General features: G+C 44.4%; 1 protein-coding gene and 1 long non-coding RNA gene across 2 annotated transcripts in view; both read right to left on the bottom strand.

The window, feature by feature from the left end:
• Positions 1-19047, bottom strand: part of DMD (dystrophin) — a gene marked incomplete in the record, with an annotated part of 2117027 nt that overhangs the window by 82265 nt on the left and 2015715 nt on the right.
• The window catches only part of LOC108634326, a 42151-nt gene that overhangs the window by 15527 nt on the left and 7577 nt on the right, over positions 1-19047 (bottom strand). The window contains exon 2 of the long non-coding RNA XR_001917544.1: positions 17152-17230. This is a non-coding gene — a long non-coding RNA (uncharacterized LOC108634326). The remainder of the gene's footprint in view (positions 1-17151; positions 17231-19047) is intronic.

Raw genomic sequence — 19047 nt, 5'->3', positions numbered from 1 at the left:
AAAGCAGATGTACAATGCATATCTGAACGATGACAGAACGGTTGCTCTGGTCAGTAAAATCTAAGTGAAACCATGTGTAAACCAGAATGACTCCCCCCACACTATGTGCAGATTTTTCGATCAGTTCCCCTTTTGATGTCACATCTTCCAAATCAGAAAGCAGTGATGATCAAAATACCCATCCCTTAACGCTGGGGTGCTGGCTCCTACCCCAGGTTCAGATTATGTCCCTCAGTGTGAGGTCTCCTCTGAATTTTGCTAGTTATTCATGTTGCAGGAAAATTAATCAGATCTCATGAGCAGCCTCAGAGGTACGTTGAGGAGGAAACACTTTATTTTTATCACCTATAGCCAACATGTTATCACTTATACCCAGTTGTCACACAAGCATTGTACATGTGCTTTTAGCAGAAGACTTAGAGCAATGGCGCACTTCATGAGCAGTTATACTGTGTGACAATTTCACTAGATCATTTTCTTTCCAGAACATCAGGGCAAAAGTATGGTTAACACAATAACCTTCATAAACACAGACCTCAATGAACAGAACTAGAATTTAACATCCACTAAAATGTAATATTCAGAGAAGGCAAAGGCAACCCACTCCAGGACTCTTGCCTGGAATATCCCATGGACAGAGGAGCCTGGTAGGCTGCAGTCCATGGGGTCGCAAAGAGTTGGACACGACTGAGTGACTTCAATTTCACTTTTCACTTTCATGCATTGGAGAAGGAAATGGCAACCCACTCCAGTGTTCTTGCCTGGAGAATCCCAGGGACGGAAGAGCCTGGTGGGCTGCCGTCTATGGGGTCGCACACGGTCGGACATGACTGAAGCGACTTAGCAGCAGCAGTAGCAAAATATAATATTGCTCTAAAATTACCCTCATCTCCACCAAACAGCCAAATCAAGACTAATTTGCAAAATAAGTCTGGTCAACTGACCATATATGCTCCTCCAAAATGGACAGAGGAGCCTGGTGGGCTACAGTCCATGGGGTCAGAAAGAATGAGACACGACTAAGCAACTCACACACAGGCATTCAGTTCAGTTCAGTTCAGTCGCTCAGTCGTGTCCGCCTCTTTGCGACCCCATGAATTGCAGCATGCCAAGCCTCCCTGTCCAGCACCAACTCCCGGAGTTCACTCACACTCACGTCCATCGAGTCAGTGATGCCATCCAGCCATCTCATCCTCTGTCGTCCCCTTCTCCTTAGGCCCACATAATTGCCATGTTACTTTTAGGTAGGGCACCCCTGCTGGCTCAGACGGTAATGAATTTGCCCATAACACAGGAGATCCCTGGGTCAGGAAGATTCCCTGGAAAAGGGAATGGCAACCCACTCCAGTGTTCTTGCCTCAGAATCCCAGAGACGGCACAGCCTGGTGCGCTGCCGTCTATGGGGTCACAAAGAGTCAGTCACAACTGAGCGACTAAGCACACAGGACACAAAGTGGCTGTGGTGGAAATCTTCAGAAGTCTCAGACCAAATTCCCCAAAAGCCTCTCAAAGGCCAAAAAAGCCATGCCAAAAACCTGCTCTCACACTCCTCCTCAGTGAACTTCTCTCTTCTAGAGGTCCCCAGAATATCGCAATTCCTGCACATGACAGGAGACAGTCTTTCCCATTCATCTGCTAAGGCTGCTCAGAACCCAAGAGTGTCCAATATCTGGAGGGACCAGGCAGAGAGAAAGAAAAGAGCATCAATTCTACCCACAGGTGTAGTTTACCAAAGTGCTATAAATCAAAACCAACTTGAGGGGAAGGGCTTCCTTAATCTGAAAAACACAGATCAAAACCAGCAATATCCTAGACAAAACTCGTAAAAATTATAACCATATTCACCAGTTCACTCAGTAACCAACCCTTTTGTTAATTTTTTATGAAGCCATCAGGTCTTCCATTAAGATTCTTTAAGTTCTTAGCCAGTTTAGAAATATTACTACAACTTGAAATTTATCAGAGGCCTGTCACATCAAAAGGTCCTTCCTATGAATCTTCTTGAAGGTGAAGCACTTTGCAAAAGCATCAGATAAAACAATAACTGTCTATAAAAGACTTAAAAGGACAAGCCTAGGCACCTGATTACAATGTAAGCGATAAAGAAACTTGGCTACAATAATTAGAATTATGACATTGTACAGGAGACAGGGATCAAGACCATCCCTAAGAAAAAGAAATGCAAGAAAGCAAAATGGTTGTCTGAGGAGGCCTTACAAATAGCTATGAAAAGAAGAGAAGTGAAAAGCAAAGGAGAAAAGGAAAGATATACCCATTTGAATGCAGAGCTCCAAAGAATAGCAAGGAGAGGTAAGATAAGCTTCCTTCAGTGATCAATGCAAAGAAATAGAGGAAAACAATAGAATGGGAAAGGCTAGAGATCTCTTCAAGAAAATTAGAGATACCAAGGGAACATTTCATGAAACGATGGGCTCAATAAAAGACAGAAATGCTCCCTAACAGAAGCAGACGATATTAAGAGGTGGCAAGAATACACAGAAGAACTGTACAAAAAAGATCTTCATGACACAAATAATCACGATGGTATGATCCCTCACCCAGAGCCAGACATCCTGGATGGTGAAGTCAAGTGGGCCTTAGGAAGCAACACTACAACCAAAGCTAGTGGAGGTGATGGAATTCCAGTTGAGCTATTCCAATCCTAAAAGATGATGCTGTGAAAGTGCTGCACTCAATATACCAGCAAATGTGGAAAACTCAGCAGTGGCCACAGGACTGGAAAAGGTTAGTTTTCTTTCCAATTCCCAAAGAAAGTCAATGACAAAGAATGCTTGAACTACCACACAATTGCAGTCATCTCACATGCTAGTAAAGTAATGCTCAAAAATCTCCAAGCCAGGCTTCAGCAATACATGAAGCGTCAACTTCCAGATGATCCAGCTGGTTTTAGAAAAGGGAGAGGAACCAGAAATCAAATTGCCAACACCCACTCGCCCATCGAAAAAGCAAGAGAGTTCCAGAAAGACATCTATTTCTGCTTTATTGACTATACCAAAGCCTTTGACTGTGTGGATCACAATAAACTGGAAAATTCTGAAAGAGAGGGGAATACCAGACCACCTGACTTGCCTCTTGAGAAACCTGTATGCAGGTCAGGAAGCAACAGTTAGAACTGGACATGGAACAAAAGACTGGTTCCAAATAGGAAAAGGAGTACCTCAAGGCTGTATATTGTCACCCTGCTTATTCAAGTTCTATGCAGAGTACATCATGAGAAACGCTGGGCTGGATGAAGCACAAGCTGGAATCAAGATTGCCAGGAGAAATATCAAGAACCTCAGATATGCAGATGACACCACCCTTATGGCAGAAAGTGAAGAGGAACTAAAAAGCCTCTTGATGAAAGTGAAAGAGAAGAGTAAAAAGTTGGCTTAAAACTCCAGAAAAGCAAGATCATGGCATCTGGTCCCATCACTTCATGGCAAATAGATGGAGAAACAATGGAAACATGGCTGACTTTATTATTGGGGGGCTCCAAAATCACTGCAGATGGTGACTGCAGCCATGAAATTAAAAGACACTTGCTCCTTGGAAGAAAACCTATGACCAACCTAGACAACATATTAAAAGGCAGAGACATTACTTTGCCAACAAAGGTCCGTCTAGTCAAAGCTATGGCTTTTCTAGTAGTCATGTATGCATGTGAGAGTTGGACTATAAAGAAAGCTGAGCACTGAAGAATTGATGCTTTTGAACTGTGGCGTTGGAGAAGACTCTTGAGAGTCCCTTGGACTGCAAGGAGATCCAACCAGTCCATTCTGAAGGAGATCAACCCTGGGTGTTTTGGAAGGAATGATGCTAAAGCTGAAACTCCAGTACTTTGGCCACCCGATGCGAAGAGCTGACTCATTGGAAAAGACCCTGATGCTGGGAAAGATTGAGGGCAGGAGGAGAAGGGGACAACACGGGATGTGATGGTTGGATGGCATCACCAACTCAATGGACATGAGTTTGGGTAAACTCTGGGAGTTGGTGATGGACAGGGAGGCCTGGCATGCTGCAGTTCATGGGGTCGCAAAGACTGAGCGACTGAACTCAATAATCTTAACCTTTAAAAACCTTAATGTCTGGCAAAAAACAAGAAGCAAGTAATTATGCATTTCCTGGTTGGAAAATTTAAGCTGTTGGTCTTCTCTCCACAGCAGGAAAATGTAGGTACACAGATGCACCCAGCCAATTAATGTTCTAATTGTTTATCCTATTTGAAATGACCCAGATTATCCAGGAATTCTCTTCATTTGACTTAGTTTAGTTTCAAGTAACCAAAATCTGGAGAGACTACCATAGAGAGACATTCACAAAATATAATTATTCCTCATAGAGTTTACCTGAAAGGTCTTTTTGTTTCCCCTTAACTCTTAGAGCTCACACAAGACTGAAGTTCCAGAGAGCCCAACTAGGTTATTTATATCTCAAAGGCATCAGAGAAATACCAATTCCTTCTCAATTCCTTCTCAAAGGCATCAGAGAAATACCAATTCCTTCTAGAAAGCTAGCTTAATCAATTACAAGAGGCTCACTTTGATAAACAGCAGAGCCATTAGAGGCCATTGTTGCCCAGAGGCACCTCCATCCAGCAAGGACAGCCACCACAAGGCCCCACAGGCTAGTGGACAGCCACCTTGGCATTTCCCAGTAACTTGCAGGGTCACTCCTGGCACTTTTGGGCCCCACAAGTGAGCTGGCACCCCGCACATTTCCATTCTCTGTCCTGTATTTCCTGACGACTCAGCACTCACGGGAGTTTCCTCGGTCTCCATGGTGCTGGCCCACCAATTTGGGGGCCTCACCCCTGCACTTGCCCAGCTTCATGACCAAAGAAAGAGATCGGAGTTGGCGACAGAGATGACATGGTTGAATGGCTGGGGGAGCCTACCTGTCTGAAGCAAGGGCCTGGAACCACACCCCACCTTGTGCAGCGACAGACAGTGGGCAGAACATGGCAGCGGGCAGGGCGTGGGGTGTGTGGTGGCGGTGGGGCATGGTGAGGTGGGAGGGGAGGCTACAGGTTATAGGGGAATTGACTTCAGGTGGGCTCATCAGTCACCAGGGAAGCTATCAAAGAGGCACGCCCCTCATTGCACCTTGGAAGAGAACAGTCACCAGCTGGGGCCTGGGGCAAGTGGGTAGGGAGTTCAGACCTCTGCCTAACATACAGGTGAAGCAGGCCCTGGTCAGGCAGGGAATGAACAGAGAGCAAGGGCACAGCCATCTTGAGGGGCCTGACCATACAGGTGGACAGAGGGCTGGATGCCTTGAGGTTGCCTTGGATTCCACCCACGACCCCCAGTTAGTAGCACTAGGCCAGGATTTAGGGGGAAGCTTTAGAGGCACCACCCGCTAATGCTCCCAAGTTTCTTAGAGCTGGACAGTGTCCTAGAGATCAGTGACAACAGCTGGCTTCCTGGGGCCTATTGACAGATACAAGGACTGAGGTGCAGATCAGTGAAGTGTCTGAGGTCACACAGCTGGTGGGGCAGAGCTGGGCCCAGAATCGAGGACATCATTTCTTAAAGCAGTGGTTCTCAACCTTGGCTACACATTAAAATAGCCTGGGAGCTTTAATCTGAACATTTGCCCAAGTGTCACTCCAGACCAATTAAATCAGAATGACTCAGATGTAAGGCCTGGCATTTTTCCCCAAAATGCCCCAATAGTACAAGCCTCAATCTCCAATAGTTGACAACTACTGTCCAAAAACAGTATCCGAATCACCTGGAGGACTGATTACATCGAAGACCACCTGACTCCAACCCCAGAGGGTCTGACACAGTAGGTCTGGGGTGAGGCACAAGAATTTGCATTCCTAACAAACTCCCAAGAGATACTGATGCTGGTGCTGCTGGTCTGGCCTGGAGACTATCCCCATGGTCAGTCCCTTTACTCAGTCCCAAAGGCAAAGGCCTGTGGTTGTCACCACTTTTGTTTGTGGTTTTTTGTTTTTTTGGCTGTGCCCTGAAGCATGTGGGATCCTAGTTCCCTGATCAGGGATTGAAACCATGCCCCCTGCCATGGAAACAGGGAGTCTGAACCACCGGACTGCCAGGGAAGTCCCCTGTCCCCACTTTTGATACTTACACCTCTTTGTGCTGTTCTTGACTTTCTCTCCTAAGGCTAATTTCCATGATCACTTGTTGCAGATTTTGACCTATTCTTACCCATTTATAAAAGATTGGGGTATGAGTGAGGCTTACAAATTCTGTTTGCTCTAAGCGCCCCATCATTCTATGAAGTGGAAGAAGAATGACCTTGCTTATTCTGAACACAGTATACCAATTCTAAGACTTCCATCAACCCCCTCCACACACACACATTTTCCTGAGTTCTGTGTGTGTATATGAATCAGAACATGACAATTTCATTTTCCTGAAAACACTCCATTCCAAACTGATGACTAGGTTCTAGGTTATACCAACCCCAAAGAGTTGGAAGGTCTCCTAGATGGTTGCCAAGCCAAATACAGAGGCATGGCAACCTCACCAAGTTCCTCCAGTGGATGGATTTTCCAGTTCAACAAATGACAATCTGTATGTGAGGAATCTTCCCCAGCTACAATTTTTAAACTGAGAACCTGAGAATCCAACCTCCAGAGCTTTAGACACTGGAGCTATGAATAGAGATGTGGCTAGGGTAGAGGCAAAGGGCAGGATGACTTCTCCCATCCTTGTGATGAGGGCTGTGAGAACCAGAAGATCATGTCCACAGCAAGGGGGTGATGGGAGCTGGCAACCTTCAGAAGAGGGGGGCCGTCGTGGAGAAATGCTCCCAAGCATAAGGAAGAGCCATGGCGGCAGTGACTGGGTCACACGAGGCTGGAAGGTCATCACTCCATTCGGGTGCACTGTTAGAACCTCCAGCCCTTGCCTCAGCACCACGAGGAGACAAGACATCCTGTCTTTGAGGACTAGGCCATGTTGGGAAAGACATGGCCTAGGAGCCAGACCCTAGTTCAAAGCCCCTCCAGGCCACTTATCATTTGTGAACTTGAAGATGTTCCTACTCTTCTCATCTTTAAAATGGACATAATATTGACACCTTCCTTGTGAGGGTTTAAACTTAACATGTAAGGTGCACACAGCACAGTGCTGGGTACATAGTAGGCACTCAGTAAGTGGTACCTTCTATTGCCTCAAAATCAAATGTGGCTTGAGGTTTGGTAGACCAGATATCACTTTGACAGCTTTTTTCCCCACATAATTCAGACAGCCTGAGGAACACACATGAATGCAGTGGAAAGAATAAAAATAGAACATCTGGAGACAGATTCTAGTTCCAGCTCTGACTGCAACAGACCATGTGACTTGGCAAATCAATTACTCATCAGTAAAAGGGGAAATTGTGCCACATGACCTCCAAAGCCTCTTCCCCTCCAACATTACGTGTCTGTGAGGCCACCAAAATGGCTAAAACCTCACTGTTTAGTGTCCACCACTCCCTGAAGCAGTATTTTCCAAACTTTCTTGATAAGAATCACTGCTGCTAAGTTGCTTCAGTCGTGTCCGACTCTGTGCGACCCCATAGACAGTAGCCACCAGGCTCCCCCGTCCCTGGGATTCTCCAGGCAAAAACACTGGAATGGATTGCCATTTCCTTCTCCAATGCATCAAAGTGAAAAGTGAAAGTGAAGTCGCTCAGTCATGTCAGACTCTTAGCGACCCCATGGACTGCAGCCTACCAGGCTCCTCCATCCATGGGATTTTCCAGGCAAGAGTACTGGAGTGGGGTGCCATTTCCTTCCCCTATCCCTGAGGATGTTTTTAAACATACAGATTTCTAGGGCCTTCTCGTAAAACAGAACTGTCCAAAACAGTAGCCACTAGGCATGTGGGATGATCAGCCCTTAAACATTACTAGTCCAAATTTAGATGTCCCATAAGTATTAAATGCACAAAGAAATTTAAAATTTAGTATGAAAAAAGATGATAAAGCATTTCAATAATGTTTTATTACTCACATTAAAATGATAGTATTCTGGATGTTGTTCATACTTTAAAATAATAAAAGATATCATTAACGTTAATAAAATATACTTGAGTAAAATAGAGGAAAACAACAGAATGAGAAAGACTAGAGAGCTCTTCAAGAAAATTAGAGATACCAAGGGAATATTTCATGGAAGGATGGGCACAATAAAGGACAGAAATGGTATGGACCTTACAGAAGCAGAAGATATTAAGAAGAGGTGGCAAGAATACACAGAAGAAGTATACAAAAAAGCTCTTAATGACCCAGATAACCACAGTGGTGTGATCACTCACCTAGAACCAGACATCTTGCAGTGCAAAGTCAAGTGGGCCTTAGGAAGCATCACTACGAACGAAGCTAGTGGAGGTGATGGAATTGCAGCGGAGCTATTTCAAATCCTAAAAGAAGATGCTGTGAAAGTGCTGCACTCAATATGCCAGCAAATTTGGGAAACTCAGCAGTGGCCACAGGACTGGAAAAGGTCAGTTTTCATTCCAATCTCAAAGAAAGGCATTGCCAAAGAATTTTCAAACTACCACACAGCTGCGCTCTTTTCACATACCGGCAAAGTAACATTCAAAACTCTCCAAGCTAGGCTTCAACAGCATGTGAACCAAGAACTTCCATATGTTCAAGCTGGATTCAGAAAAGGCAGAGGAACCAGAGATCAAATTGCCAACATCCATTGGATCACAGAAAAGGAAAGGGAATTCCAGAAAAACATCTCCTTCTGCTTCATTGACTATGCCAAATCCTTTGACTGTGTGGATCACAACAAACTGTGGAAAATTTAAGAGATGGGAATACCAGACTACCTGACGTGCCTCCTGAGAAGCCTGTATGCAGGTCAAAAAGCAACAGTTACAACTGGACATGGAACAACAGACTGGTTCCAAGTTGAGAAAGGAGTACATCAAGGAAGTTAATTGTCACCCTGCTTAACGTATATGGAGTGCACATCATGTGAAATGCTGGGCTGGAAGAAGCACAAGCTGGAATCAAGATTGCCAAGAGAAATATCAATAATCTCAGATATGCAGATGACACCACCTTTATGGCAGAAAGTGAAGAAGAACAAAAGAGCCTCTTGATGAAAGTGAAAGAGGAGAGTGAAAAAGCTGGCTTAAAAGTGAACATTCAAAAAACTAAGACCATGGCATCTGGTCCCATCACCTCATGGCAAATAGATGGGGAAACAATGGAAATAGTGACAGACATTATTTTCTTGGGCTCCAAAATCACTGCAGATGATGATGCAGCCATGAGATTAAAGATACTGGCTCCTTGGAAGAAAAGCTATGACCAACCTAGACAGTATATGAAAAAGCAGAGACATGACTTTGCTGACAAAGGTCCATCTAGTCAAAGCTATGGTTTATCCAGTAGTCATGTATGGATGTGAGAGTTGGACCAGAGAGAAAGCCGAGCACCGAGGAACTGATGCTTTTAAACTATGGTGTTGGAGAAGATTCTGGAGACTCCCTTGGATTGTAGGTGATCAAACCAGTCAGTCCTAAAGGAAGTCAGTCTTGAACATTCATTGGAAGGACTGATGCTGAAGCTGAAGCTCCAATACTGGTGACCATGAGGCTTTTGAGGACACAGCTCGGGAATTGCAGGAGCTGGTCAGATGGGAAATGCTGGCTCTTAGTGGACCAGAGAAGGCTCTCTGATGGCCTTCGTCTCAACTCCCTAGATTCTCCTTTTGTGGAATCTGTGGAAATGAACTGGAAGGACTGGCCCTGGTAACTGGAGGACAAAAATCATTTTTTCCTCACTGGCCAACCCTCCACCACCCCTTTTGCTATCACATATAGTGGCGTGGTGACACTCAGAAGGGATACCTTGATTGCTGTTCATCCCTTTATGACTCACTGCTTCTACTGCGGTCAGGACTGTACTCAGGAATGCACATAGGCACATGAAAGACGGATGCTTCCCCCCGGAGTCCTAGCTTGGGAAACATTCTGGGGAAACTAGCCTGGTCCAACCCAGGTGCCATCTGAGAAAAGGGCAAAGCAAACAAAGGTCTTGCTGGTATGGAACTCAATCAGTCCAGGATGGCATCAGGTCTACCCCTGGTGCATCTCCACCCCGCCTCGGGGGTAGAACCGGGAGGGACGAGTGAGACGCCTGCATCAATAAGGGACAGACTAAGTCCGACCAGGGAAGGAAAGCTTTGGTGGAGAGTCTGTCTACACCCCCATCTAGAGCAGGGAAGGATGCTTCCAGTGGGAAAAAGCCACGGCTGTGGATGCCGCTTTTTTCCTCTCTTCCAGATGGGAGCTAGCAGTTCCAAAAACCACTCCTTTAAAATGTATTTTAAAAACTGGGACAAGTTTGATCCCCAGAGATTAAAAAAGACACTCCTGATCTTCTTCTGTGATCATGAATGGCCACGGTATCCTTTAGAAGACGGGAACACTGGCCTCTTAAAGGGTCTCTCAATTACGATACTGTTTTACAACTAGACCGGATCTGTAGAAAACAAGAGAAATGGGCAGAAGTGCCATATGTGTTGCTCTTGATCTCTCTGCCAGACATGCCAGCCTTATGTCCTAAGGATACAGATTTGGGTGTGAAACCTTCAGCTGCCTCCTGTTCTCTTACTTTGCCCCTGAACCTAGGGCTCCCGACTGAACAGGCTGGGAGTCAGGGCACACTTCTAGGAGGGGTTGCCTCAGTCTCAGTAGAAATTCAAACCGTACCAATTGTGGTTGAGACTATCAAGAGGATCCAAAAAGTACATATAAGACTTTATGGGACTAACTTTACTCTATGAGCTTACTTGGAGAGATGCATGTCTTGGGACAGACGCTGACTCCTGACTGTGAAAACTTGAGTTTGGGAGGAAGCTACTACTTTTGGAGATAAGGGGGAAAGAGGGAGCTCGAAATAGCCCTCCTCTCGACTGGGAGACAAGCAGTTCCTATAACAGAGCCACTTTGCTGAATGTATTCTTGAAGCACTCAAGTGAGCACGTGCTAAGACTAGGCTAAGTTTACTGAGAAAGAACAGGGACAGAAGGAAACTCCTGGTAAATTCCTAAATAATTATTGGAGGCTCTCTACAGGTTTACTGATGTTGATCCTTGAAAGATAGATTTCTCACTCAGTCGGCTGCCAGATATTCTGACGTAAGTAAGGTACAAAAATGGGCGTTTGGACCAAACCAGTTTTTAAAACAACTGTTACAGCTGGCTCAGACGGTATATTATGGTAGAGAATATGAGGAGGAAAATAAAAGGCAAAAAAGAAGCCGGTGAACAATGGTTGTTAGAGCTGCTCTGAAACAGCCTGAGAAAAATGCCCCGAGGGACCCAGGTGAAAAGGGATGGGCTTGTCATTACTGTGGAAAGGAGGGCCATCTCAAGTGGGATTGCCCTCAGGCATCTAAGCTGCCCCCTGCTCCAGGTCCGGTCTGCAAAGGACCATACTGGAGAAGAGACTGCCCTCCGAGGTCTAGGCCCCAGGGGTCAGGCTCCTAGGACAATCGGGACTGAAGGGGCCCAGGGGTCCCCACACAAACTCCCATCCTAATTACCCCTGAGGAGCCCCGTGTATCAATAACTGTGGAGGGCCAATCAGTTGATTTCTTTTGGACACTGCGGCAAACTTCTCTGTGCTCACTGAAGCCCCTGGTCCACTTTCCTCTGGATCCACTACCATAATCAGACTGTCTGCACTAGCCAAACGCTATTATGTCAGTCATCCTTTAAGCTACAACTGGGACTCTGTGCTGTTTTCTCGAGTTTCTAATCGCGCCAGAGTCTCCCTCACCGCTTCTGGGGAGGGATATTCTGAGCGAGGTCCAGGCCTCTGTTTTCATGAATATGGAACCTGCTCTTTCTCTCCTATTAACTGAACAAAATGTAAATCCTAAAGTGTGGGCTGATGGAAAAACTGTGGGTCGAGCACACAATGCTGTTCCTGTCTATCAAGCTCAAAGACCCTCACCCATTTTCACATCAAAAACAGTATCCATTAAACCTGAGGTGTTAAGGAAGGGTTAAAACCCATCACTGAGAATTTAAAGGAGCAGGAGCTATTAATTCCCTGTAATAGTCCTACAACACTCCTATTTTGGGGGGAAAAAAGTCAAATGATAAATGGAGACTTGTTCAAGCTATATGAATAATAAGTGTCTAATCCTTATACTTTATTGTTTGAAATTCCTAAATGAGCCAAACATGACTAAGACAACTGAGAGGTTTCTTGGGCATTACAGGCTATTGCCGCATTTGGATTCTGGGTTATGGGGATTTTGCCCAGCCTTTACATAAACTTATAACTGAGACGCAGTAGGCCCAAACCGACAAGCTGGTTTGGTCCCCCAGAGACTCAAAAAGCATTTTAAGGCTCTTCAAACTGCTCTCTTACAGGCTCCAACTTTGAGCTTGCCCACAGGATCAGAGTTGTTACTGAAAAAAGGCTATGGCCACATCGTATAAGGGCAATTGTTACTATTTCGCTAATGCCTAAAGCTCATAAATTCACTAATGGGCAAAATTTTACTATACTGATTTCTCATGATGTAAGTGGGGTCTTAAACTCTAAAGTTCAGAGTGACAATGGCTCCATCTTTAAAGCTGCTGTAACTCAAGGGGTGTCAAAAGCTCTAGGAATAGAATATCACACTGTTCCTGGAGACCCCCAATCTTCAGAAAAAGTTGAAAAGGCTAATGACATTATTAAAAGACACCCGTGTAAGCTAACTCAGCAAACACAAGACAGTTGGTTTAAAGGTTTTACTCATAGCTTTAATGAGGGCTCAAACTGCCCCTAAGAAGAAGGGACTGTCTCTATGACAGTCTGTTTTTCTGCACAGATATCATCATAGATCCTAAAGCCTTAGAACTATTTGACTCAGCTTTCAGCTTTTCAACCTCCTCATTGTCGTGGCCCAGGCGCAGGTTGGAAAAGCATTTCCAGACATGAGACAGAATGAAAGAAGAATAAAGTTTATTAGAATGGGAGACTGCTGTTAGAACAGCAGGCTAGCTCAAGGGAGAACCGAGCAGGGGTCCTTACTCCACTTTTATAACCAGGGTACAAGGCATGGGATAGGGGTCTTGCAGGTCATTTGCTGATTGGATGAGGCATGTATGCTGGGTCAGGGAAGAGTAGGGCAAATACCTTCTCCTGATGGGGTAGGAGGAGAGACAGGTTATACTGTTCCATTAATAGTTACAACATGGGGGAGGGAAGGATGATAAGGGTCTGGTTTTTCTGTTCCTGCATTCCAAGACCCTCCTTGGTTTCATCTGCTCTTTTGTCCTTGGGTCACCACACGCATCAATTGAAGGCTTCCCATGCAGTCCATAAGGCTGCAAAGACTAGGACTCGACTTGGCAATTGAACAACCACAAGGGAATGGAGGCTTTCCCCTGGTGGCACTAGTGGTGCAGAATCCACCTGCAATGCAGGAGACGCGACTTCCATCCCTGGGTCAGGAAGATCCCCTGGAGGAGGAAATGGCAACCCACTCCAGTATTCTTGCCTGGGAAATCCTGTGGACAGCAGAGGCTGGACTACAGTCCATGGGTTTGTAAGAGGCTCAGACACCACTTAGAAACTAAACAACCAGGGGAAGATCAGAAAGACACCTCTGTGGTGGAAATGGAAAGGAAATCCAAAAAAGACGGATAAGTGTGTACAGTAACTGATTCACTTTGCTGCACAGTAGAAACCAAAACAACACTGTAAAGCAACTATACGCCAATACAAATCAATTTAAGAGAAAGAAACAAACAAATGCTCCTCTGAGTAGGAGACCTGGGAGCAGAGACTGGAATGCAAGCGGGGAGATACTGTGCAAAGAACCCAAGGTGAGCTTCGCAAAAGCTCCGAGGTGGAAATAAACTTTGTAGGTTCCAGCAATCACAAGAGAAGCAGGAGACTACAGGGGCATAGAGCAGGCAGGAAGACGGGGAATGAATTAGAAAAGACACCAGGACAAGTAGAGCTCTAGTGGGATGTGTGTGTGTGTGTGTGTGTGATAGAAAACTGAATTGTTCCTCACATGGGATGGAAAGCCCTTGAACAGATAGCAACAGGGAAGTGACATCACTTAATTTCCATTTCCCAAGAATCCTTAAGATCATTTTCTGGGTTGGGGTAGGGGCGAAATGGGTGAAGGAGCTCAAAAGGTACCAACTTTCAGGCTGGCTGAATAAAATTAATATTTTAAGGGCAGACGAGTAAAACATAAATGCTTTTCCCTGCCCTCTAGTGAGCACTGTTCATCTGCACTATGCATCCACCTGACCTCCCCAACAGCAGAAACACCTGCTCAACTAGAAAGATCAATAATTCTTCTGCTAGTGCCAGCCATGGAAACTCCTTAGAGGATAACACGCCTCTCAATTCTGCATGGGATCACCATGACTCGCCACGTACCCTGCATGTGCATACAGCTTTGGTGAAATTGACGTACAACACAATAGATCATTTCCCTTAAAGATAGGGACTGGTACAGAACAGACCAGGTCACAGGACCTGAGGAGATATGCAGCCACACCTACCAGAAGTTCTCACCTTAAATACTTGCTTAAGACCTTACCAGTCTCACTAGCTCTACTGTTCATATCCTGCCTATTTGACGACATGATTGTTTCTTGCATTACCAGGTGTGTGACTGAGCCTCTGATAAAAACAACAATAAGTAAGTGACTTGAAACCATTCACCCAATCGATAGCTCTCTAAGATCAATGGTAATAGCTAACTCTAGCTATGGAGAAGCAACAAGATGGAATCTTTTGCCACAGACCATCCAGAGCGTGACTACTGTCAAGCTAGTCCACTAATAGCACATGCAGGGTCCTATCAAAGAAATCTGGCCTGACCTGGGAATGAGCATTCCTAGTGTTGTGGGGCCAATTGATCACAAAATGCCCCTCAAACCTGGGTCAAAGTTAAGACCTAAAGGGAGGAGTCTGTAAAACAAAGATTGTTGCCCTACCATCCAGTCCTACAGGAATCCAGTTGTGAGCCACTTGCAGTCACTGCCCTAAATTATACCCTAAAAGGAAATCAGAGTGAAGATCAGAGTGAGGAATTTTGACCTCTGGGAAAACTGACAAAACTGATGCCAGGTACCATTAGGCGTTTTCAGGTGAAAATTTTATGAACCCAGTTTCCTGCACCTTCCCATACTTGGAAAAGCACTAAAACCATTAACTCAGATGTCTGTTCCTGAATGAAGAGCAGTAACCTTCCAGCAAGATGTGTGCTTGACTGTACCCTCTGAATTCTAAAGTCACAGACATACTGGCCTCCCCTCTGCTCACCTCTTCAGAACTGTCCTCAGAGCTCTCTGAAAGACTGTTTCCCTGGTTAGCATCCTCAGATTGGTTCAAATGAAACTTTCCATTTATTTGTGAAGATATTAATTTTTTCATCTTTATAAAAGAAGTAAGTCATGTGTGTACCTGTGCTAAGTTGCTTCAGTCATGTCTGACTATTTGCACCCCTATGGACTGTAGCCCAGCAGGCTCCCCTGTTCATGGGCTTCTCCAGGCAAGAATACTGGAGTGGGTTGCCGTGTCCTCCTCCAGGACATCCTCCCAACCCAGGGATCGAACCCAGGTCTCTTATGTCTCCTGCATTGGCAGGTGGGTTCTTTACCACTAGCGCCACCTGGGAAGCTCCTAAGTAAGTCATGGGGATGTCATACACAGCATATTAGAAAGATGTTAAGAGTACAGCTTAAAGGTTGTCATCACAAGGAAAAACTCATAATTATGTGTAGTGGTGGATGTTTTCTAGACCTACTGTGCATCATTTCACAATAGCTACAAATATTGAATCATTATGTTGTGTATCTGAAACATAGTATGTCAATTATACCTCAATAGAAAAAGATCTGTTTCATTTCTTAAAGAAAAATAAACTTTGACAGTCTCTACAATAATGTAAAAAAAGACAAGGGGAAGATTTCAGAGCCGGGGTACAATTGGAGATAAGGCACTCTTGTTTCTCTAGCATTCTGGCCAATTTTGGACCAGCTTCTCTGGGTGAAGTTGGAGGATTTAGATTAGGGATATGAAATATGCCTTCTGACCTTTCCTTTACAAAGCACCCTAAAAACTCTCAATCAAGCTAACTTTAAGGCACTCCATTGTCCTTTCCATACCTGTGGCTTTCTTTGTGAGAACCATTCCCCCAGTGGATGATTTAGAAAAACCATATACACAGATCATAAAAGTCAATGAATATTTGAGTGTTTTTGGTGTGCTAGACCCCATGCTGCTGGAAGGATTATTTTTAGGGATTATTTTTGGCCACATCGAATTGCTTGTGGGATCTTGGTTTCCAAAACGAGGATCGAACCCGGGCCCTCAGCTGTGAAAGCACTGAGTCCTACCCACTGGACCACCAGGATAAGTCCCTGTTGGAAAGATTATCCACTCAGGGCTACTTTTATTCTGGAGCAACATAAGTGTTTTCCATCAGCACACCACCAAATGGAATACAAATGCAGACAAAATGCAACAAATGGATTTAACCATATACCAAGTTGTTGACCTAACTTCACAGGGCATGACTTGAACAACACAGTAATATAGCCAGAAAAAAAGAACTGCCAAAAAACAAGCTTCAGTTGTTTTCAGTTATCAGTGCCATCGTTAATGGGGACTATACACACTCAGAGGCTGAAAAACTGAATATGCAATTATGTGGCTGTCATTAGGAACCGAGATTTTAAACACGAAACAAAAGATACACAAGCATGAAATGAAAGGAAAAGAAGCCTGGTGGTACTGATTTTGAACTGGAAAGAACAGTATAAACTCATGGCTATTTTCCCCTTAAAAAATATACATCCTAACTCTCTACTGGAAAGATGTAGAAGCAAAGAGACACCCAATAGTAATTACTCTGAAAACAGGTAATGGGAAAAAAAAATGACAATTTATCCTCCCTTTCCTACAAAGACTGAATTACAAGTAAACCAGACACTGATGGGGGAAAGTTGTTTATAGAAAAGTTTTCACTAACAAATAAAGAAGGAATCCTAGAGTTTTAATATCTCCATCTTACAACCTTCAATGAGATGATGGACCTAGCCACTGGAGAACTTTATAAAGTAGCATCAAATTGACAACATCTAGTCAACCAGTGACCCACACTCCTGCCCCAGGAGAAGCTCAGATGCCTCCTCACCTGCAGAATGTTCTTGCTTCCATATCACACTGGAATCCCATCAAGCTTTCAGACTGCCTACCAGCTTACAGGATGGAATCTGCAAAAATCAAAAAATGCAGTAAGTATTACAGAAGAGATGGCCTAGTGTCTTTAATAAGCAAATGGCAGGATAAATGGAAAAAAAAAGAAAAAGAAGATACAGGAATTGTCACATAAATGCAACCTGCGGATCCTGGCTGCATTTCATACAAAGCCTACTGGAAAAAAAAATTTATCAGATGACTTGGACAATTTCTACACTGATTGGATATTTGATGATATTAATTTGTTTAGGTATACAAATGTTATTAAAAACAATTTTATAAAAAGATCCTTCTGTTTTACAGATACACTGAAGTTTTTAGCAGCTGAGATGCTATGATGCCTGGAAGCAGCTTTAAAATTACGCAGTGCCAGTGGTGGCCGTGCTGGGGGATGCGTACAAAGGAAACAAGATGGCACCTGAGCTGATAATTGTTTAAGCTGGTGATGTCTGAATAGGTGTTCCTATACTCTTCTCTCTACTCTTGTGGATGTTTGGAAATTCCTCATTACAGAAAGAGTAGTGTAGACGCCAGACATTAGGGATTACATGTTAAACAATTATCTCCAGTTGTTTTAAGGAAATCCACATTTCATCTTTTGCTCTTTGCTACAGACACCACCCTTATGGCACAAAGTGAACAAGAACTAAACAGCCTCTTGAGGAAAGTGAAAGAGGAGAGCGAAAAAGTTGGCTTAAAGCTCAACATTCATAAAATAAGGTCATGGCATCTGGTCCCATCACTTCATGGCATATAGATGGGGAAACAATGGAAGCAGTGACAGGCTTTATTTTCTTGGGTTCCAAAATGACTACTATGGTTATTGCAGCCATGAGATTAAAAGATGCTTGCTCCTTGGAAGAAAAGCTATGACAAACCTAGACAACATATTAAAAAGCACAAACATTACTTTGCCGACAAAGGTCCATGAGGTCAAAGCTATGGTTTTTCCTGTAGTCATGTATGGATGTGAGAGCTGGGCCATAAAGAAGGCTGAGTGCCAAAGAACTGATGCTTTTGAACTATGGTGTTGGAGAAGACTATTGAGAGTCCCTTGGACTGCAAGAAGATCAAACCAGTCAGTCCTAAAGGAAATCCACCCTGAATATTCATTGGAAGGACAGACACTGAAGATGAAACTCCAATACTTTGGCCACCTGATGCAGAGAGCTGACGTGTTAGAAAAGACCCTGATGCTGGGAAAGACTGAAGGCAGGAGAAGAAGGGGATAACACAGTATGAGATGGTTGGATGGCATCACCGTCTCAATGGACATGAGTTTGAGTAATCTCCAGGAGTTGGTGATGGACAGGGAAGCCTGGCATGCTGCAGTCCATGGGGTCACAAGGAGTCAGACAGACTGAGTGACTGAGCAACAACAATGCATTTCTATTATAAAGGGTGTTATGTAGGGCTGAAGGTCTGAAGTGGTTAGGAAAGGTTGAGGAAAAGCCTTTCAGACGCGAGCTGCTAGCTGAGCTGCACTGGGTAACCAGCTGAGCTGAGGCAATTAGAGGCCATGCCCAACGCAGTCCTGGGTCACATCACAGATGCTTTTGAGAAATGGAAATGAAATTGGTAGTAGATTGTCCTGGCCCTTTTAAATTCACTGAAGATTTAGACATTTGTCTTAAGAACAGTGAGAAGCCAAAGAAGGAATTTACCTTCAGCTTTGCATTTTGTACATATGGAAGATAGAATGTATGTACTCATGGCACGACTCCAAGGGAAAGTCACTGAAAGAAGACCCATAGTGTTTTCTTGGAAGTGTGGGTTTCCTGAAACACGGTAAAATATATGAATAATGGAGGGCTGGAAGGACTGACACTGA

Source organism: Capra hircus, assembly GCF_001704415.2.
Source record: "Capra hircus breed San Clemente chromosome X unlocalized genomic scaffold, ASM170441v1, whole genome shotgun sequence".
NCBI classification, from domain to species: Eukaryota; Metazoa; Chordata; class Mammalia; order Artiodactyla; family Bovidae; genus Capra; species Capra hircus.
This window is presented reverse-complemented; position numbering and strand designations above follow the sequence as displayed.